Raw genomic sequence first — 6,077 nt, 5'->3', positions numbered from 1 at the left:
CTTCTTCTTCTTCTTCTTCTTCTTCTTCTTCTTCTTCTTCTTCTTCTTCTTCTTTTTCTTCTTCTCCGTTGGCTTCGATTAGCTCTTTTACTTCTGTTGCATGACAATCACTCCGATTGGTTTTCGTGCTGTCCACCATTCCACGCATCCACTTTAACTCTTGAACTCTAGTAAAACATGCAAGCATCCCACGTAATTAAGTTAAATTCTCCTACAAATATACAACTGTAAGTTATTTTTTGTTCTTACCGATTTGTATAATTGCGTCTCGCGAGCGAACAGGGGAAATTTTCATTCAACGAATGTCGTAGACGTCAACCGTCGTCTTAATCCCTTTCAGAGGGAATCTCTGTGCAGAGTAAACCCGTACCTTCGAGGGTAACTCGTTAAAAGTTCTCAGGCGCGTATCCGTCGGGTTAAAGCCGCCCAAAGGCCACTCGGAGTGCTTAAAGGCTTGTCCCCGTTTTACGTGAACCCAGAATTACAGTCGGCCGAAAAACTCTTCGTACAATGTACTTTGAATATTTTAATAGCGAATTACGTCGTTCGCAAGGAGGCTTCCGTAAAAATTCCTCCGAGATCGAGAGATCTTTCAGTACTGTCTATCTTAAACTAATATTTTCTATCGTCAACCATTTAATTCTAATCTCTAAATCTGACACTACTTTACATGATACGAACTCTCATAACTGACTCTCATAACAGACTCTCATAACAGACTCTGCGCGACAATTACTGCATACCATGTTAAAAATATTATACAAAAGCTTCGCAAGCGTTTCTGTGAGCTTTTCTGCCAAAGGATCACAGTTTCACAATGATCACACACACAAATCACACACAATGTATTTTGAGAAAAGTTGGCGCGCTAGGAAACAAATATAATTCTATTTTTAACAGGACAATTGTCTCGGAAAAATTAATTGTAAAAATATTACTGTTTACAAGTCATTAGAAATCGTCGTTACAATCCAACCATCGGAACATCTTTTGGAATGATAATAATTCCGCGAAATTCATTCCTCTCCGATACTAATGTACCTGTTAAACTAGCTTCTCTCGAGTTGATAGAATTTTATAACAATTCCTCTGTTGCATCGAACAGTGGCCTTATTACAGAAATGTTATTCGTAACAAAACTGGAGGTCTGTTTAATTTTTTTAATTTCACATTTCAAAGCCTCAATGTATTTCAATTCATGACGATAATTACTTTTCTTTTACTTTACAATGCTTTCCTTCCTATGCGAAATGAATTGAAATAATTACCAAAGGTACTTTGAAACATACCTAAAATATCCGCAAAGTTACAGAAACATTGCATAAATTCTTCCCTATAAAAAAAATATATGAAGAAACTCGTATACTTGGACTCCAAACATAGTATCCCAAAGGCAAATTTAAGCAATGCTTCTATAACTTCTAAAATATTTTTGGTACATTTGAAATTACATTTGGCAATTTTTCTCCTACTTTTCAGAATACAAGCAGACATGTAAAATGACTGGTTGGATGGAAGAGGAAACGCGTCTCATTGTTTTCCGCAGTTTTCATTCGCGATACGGTAAATACAAACATTTGTGCTCGTCAAAATTGCGATTCTCGCTGCGGCGAGCCAATCGTGACAAACAAACCGCGATTCAATTATGCACGGCCTAGGGACAACACGCTTGGTAACGCGACTACGTAAATACACAGGCTCGCGAGTCATAAAACATTTCGCGTGATCGCGGAGACGACGTCGTGTTTCCGCGACGAAGCGAACGAGTGTATCTGAACGTTCAAACACGAGCTCGGAAATTATTTACCAACACAATTCGGTACGAGCGAGGTACAACCGTTTCGGGTGAATTATTTCACTTTGATAAATACTGTTAATACTGCAATAATAGTTGCTACATCAAAATAAGAAGAAAACCCTGTTTCAATTGACACCAGGCTCTCCCATCATGTGCAAATTAACTCTGTGCCTCTGTATTCAACAATTTACATCTCTAACTAGATATATTTACATGTTACTTGTTTGCAGGTGTAGATCTATTTTAATGGAGACCAGGTCGATGACCTCCAAGGTTGGTCATTTAAAATTACTAATTTAACATACAACAACAAACCGACGATGAAATACTGTAGAGTCACAAACGGTCAAAAATGAAAGCGCGCAATTATTTCTACCGAAACACCCTGTACGTTCCACCTTTCCCAAATATCCACCGGGCTAATTAGCGCACTATTCCGTGTCCATTGTTAACGAGGGTCTGTGTTACAAATGCACGTTCGCGTCGGAGCCTTGACCCGAATGAACACGCTCGACAATCGAAACCCGCGGGATTCGGGTCCTTGGACGGGATCATCGGCTGGAGGAGTCGTTCTCAAGTCGAGTATCATTCTCGCCAGACAATCTATTTTTAGAAAATAAAAATTTGTTGGATTAGATGCATGCGTAAGTCTTGCAGGTTCTGAGTTCGACTATAGACTTAGAGACTTTTAAGCTAGGCTATAGGGGGACTAGGGACTACTAGGCTTGGATACATAGAGCTAGATGGTACTATGTTAAGCTACAGAGGGCTAGAAGCTTCTCAGTTCGGTTACAGGGGGTTAGAGACTTCTGGGCTTGGTTATAGAAGAGTTGGAGACTACTAAGTAAGTAGAGGGCTAGACTATAGCGACTACTGGACTCACCTATATCCCTATATCCGAGACTAAGCAGGATTTTGTTCGTATAAACAAGGTTCTAATCCCGTGTAACTGAAGCTTGGTACCTTCTAGCCCCCCCATTCCTGAGCCCAGTACCCTCTGACCCTCCCTCGAAAGCATCATTTGAGAATTGGCGAAAAATTAATTACATTTCGTGGTCGGCTGAGCGGAATACTTTGGTCGGAAAGCAGCATTCGTGGTGGAGGATCAATGAGAAGGGGTGAAGAACGAGGATGTCGCGGATAATTGCAAATCGCGGAGAGGCATCAGCGACGATTCACGCACCGATGGCTTCAAACTTGTCGAGCGAATCCGTGTACAGGGTGTCGGTACAATACTTAATTATTCTAGAGAGTGGTCCGCACAGGCATACCTTGATTAACTTCTCGGAAGTTTCTTTGTCATATCGCGCGGTACGCTGTATTTTCTACGTGGCGTTCTGGGGCCACCATTCGAGCAAGTAGTAAGCGCTTTTGAAAAAGATACAGATATATTTCTTCAATTTTGTTTTCTGTAACTTTTTCAATTTTAGAATTCGACGGTTTCTTTCTTAGTTTCCAAGTGAAATTTCGTGAAGTCGAACGGCGTCGACAAGACCGTTAAAAAGTAAAAGAGAAACACTTAATGATAGTAGTATTACATACATACATGTGTACATTTTTGTGTTTCTCGAATCAAGCTATTAATCAACGTTCGACCATATATATTATGTATATTATTATATAATATATCCTATTATTAGTATAAATTAGTTGTAACGGGATTGCGGATCTTTATGCATAATAAAATCATTGTAATCGTACATAGAAATATTGAACTTAAATACGAAGTTTACTTTCAATATTTTTTTAGATTCTTGCACATTAATAATTTAATTAATAAATACCTAATTAAGTTCAATTTTTAAGTTCAATTGCAAAGGACGTTTGCAAAGATTTTATTTTGCACGAAGATTAGAATTGTTTTCCAGTAAATAAAAGAAAAAGTTTGAAAGTTATGCTGAGATTCATCATAAGTAAAATAAAAGTAATTAAGTTAAGTTAAGAAGTAGTTCGTAAGAAATAACTCACGGTAGCCGATAGGTAACAACAATTCCTCAGGTGTCTTCCAGTCGACTGCCTGTTACCTGCCGGACGTCGCGGGGTCGATCACGGGTCGATCAAGTTCGAGCACCCCATAAACAACGACGCGAACGGTTCGGAGTACACGCGGCAACTGGTCAGAATCGCTTCCAGTCGCGCAACGGGTAGCAACCCTTCCCCCTCCATTTCGAGAGGGCTGCTCGTGCCGCCGTCGATCATCGTCCAACCGATTATAGGATAACCGTCCAAGGTGATAGAACGGTTAAGGTGAAAGGACATTTTCTTTGGAAAATTCATGAATCCTTTCTTTCTTTGCATTCTTTCACAATTCTTCTTGTAACACGAATTTCACCCATTATGTAACATCTGAAAATTCCGTAAGAGATACTTTGGTATTGTTCTTTATTATATAAAGTCGGTGTAAGTATTTATTCTGCTTTACCTACCTCTGTTTATACGTATATCACAAGTTTCATCCAACCAGGCTGACACAACAATTATTGCAATCCCCAATTTGTGGAAATCTATAAATGAATAATAAATAACAATGCGTGAGGAAACTTTCCAAGATATGCTTTTATCGTGGGAAATAATTTTTGTCCGATAGCAGGACATTTTTAGCCAGAGGCCATTAAAAATAAAAGCATGGCACTCAACTATTTAAAAATCCGCTTACTAATAACTAATATATTATATATTTTAATACTTTCGACTTTAGCAGGATACGTACATTTCCTTGAATATATCTGGTGAATTTCTGAAAGAGAAACTAACAGAATTCGAATAGAAAACAGGGTCGAAAGGGTCAAGAAGGAAGTTGCAATGCTTTTATATTTAACCTAAGAGTTCTATATTAGAACAAAAATAATTTTCTACTCTTTAGCACACTTTATTATCAAAACCACAGCTTGAAAATATTACTTATATTCCTCTGAACAGAACTGTTCTCATTTCACCTACTTGGGAGCATTGGGAGACCTAACAGAGGCTCCCATAACGGGGCTAATTAAATCCTTGAATTTAAAAACGCCTTCTCGCGAGCAATTCACCCTTGTAATTCCGCTTACGCAAATGGAAGGGTGGAAGACACAGCGGAGTGTATTAATTAAACGAATTACGCAACGTTCCCGTGTACTGTTAATTACTTCGAATAATAGGACGGTCCAATGTCGATCGAGCGATATTCCATTGATTCCCAAACACAATATCCCGTTGTTAGAAGTGTTTACGTAAGTCGATGCATGGAGATCACGCGGTCCTTCCAAACACGTGATCGCCAACGCCATTGCCGCGTGACCACGGCGAACAATTCTTTTCTACCCGTGAAAACCGAATGGAGCCTTCTTACCGCGTGACTGTGCTTCCATTCTCTCCCGAAGTCTCCTTGTGTAACGCGAAGGAAGCAAATCCTTTGATAAATCCGCCCACTCGTCGTCCTAGTTCTTCCTTACCCTGCAAACGAAAACCCAACGTTAGATATTCCAAACAAAATCGCGATAAATCGAGATAAAATCGAAAGAAAGAAATGTGCTCGATTACCTTGTAAAATCATACGATAATTCACGAGCAACACGTGTTTGCACTCTTGGGACCGCTTGGGACCAGTGACGCCAGATTCGGTTCTAGTCGCGCATGCGCACTGGTTTCAGCGTCAAGAAAGTATCTAATACGACCATAAAACTGACACCCTTCTTAGTCGCCTCAAAGAAAAATACAAGTATAATAAATTGGGACCACGCGTAATAAAGGAAAATTGGAAAACTGACCAGGCATCGTTTCCTATATGTAGCTGTATTACTCCGGGTTCATTTTTCGACGCGCATGCGCGAGTGGGAGCAGAATCACAGTGATGCCAATGTGTTGCTTCCAACTCGCGCATGCGCGTCGAGACCATATATGAATGCATATTGCAAGATCGAGCGAATAGAAAGAAAGGATTATATTCAATTACCTCGTAAAATATTCAATAATTCACGCAGCTTCGTTTACTTAGGCCTGTACTGATGCCATCACAGGAGCAACATTGGGACTATTGTTGGCACGCTTTCTTTGGGCGGAGTGGGAGTGTGTTGCCCCGTCGTCACTCGTAAACTCCAGCGTGACGTCATATTACCATGTATCGATACATATTGCAATGATCATGTATCAATAGAAAGAAAGAATTGTACTCAATTACTTTGTAAAATAACGCAATAATTCGCAAGCAATACGGCTTCGTACAGTTTCGTACACTTGGGACTACTTGTCGCGAGTTCTTTGGGCGTAGGAATGGCGCGCGGAATACTGGGACTACTTGCTG

The 6,077-nt window shown here is 39.8% G+C and overlaps 1 long non-coding RNA gene across 1 annotated transcript; it reads right to left on the bottom strand.

The window, feature by feature from the left end:
• Nucleotides 1-6: 6 nt before the first annotated feature.
• Nucleotides 7-5,513, bottom strand: LOC128881713 (uncharacterized). Its single transcript, XR_008458159.1, has 6 exons — nucleotides 5,318-5,513; nucleotides 5,127-5,230; nucleotides 4,225-4,302; nucleotides 3,767-4,144; nucleotides 250-2,401; nucleotides 7-167 (listed from the first exon to the last, which is right to left on the bottom strand). It is a non-coding gene; the product is annotated as an uncharacterized LOC128881713 (long non-coding RNA).
• Between the last annotated feature and the right edge of the window lie 564 nt (nucleotides 5,514-6,077).

This window comes from Hylaeus volcanicus, chromosome 9 (assembly GCF_026283585.1).
Source record: "Hylaeus volcanicus isolate JK05 chromosome 9, UHH_iyHylVolc1.0_haploid, whole genome shotgun sequence".
Classification (NCBI taxonomy): Eukaryota; Metazoa; Arthropoda; class Insecta; order Hymenoptera; family Colletidae; genus Hylaeus; species Hylaeus volcanicus.
Note: the sequence above shows the minus strand (reverse complement) of the source record. Positions and strands in the feature narration are given on the sequence as shown.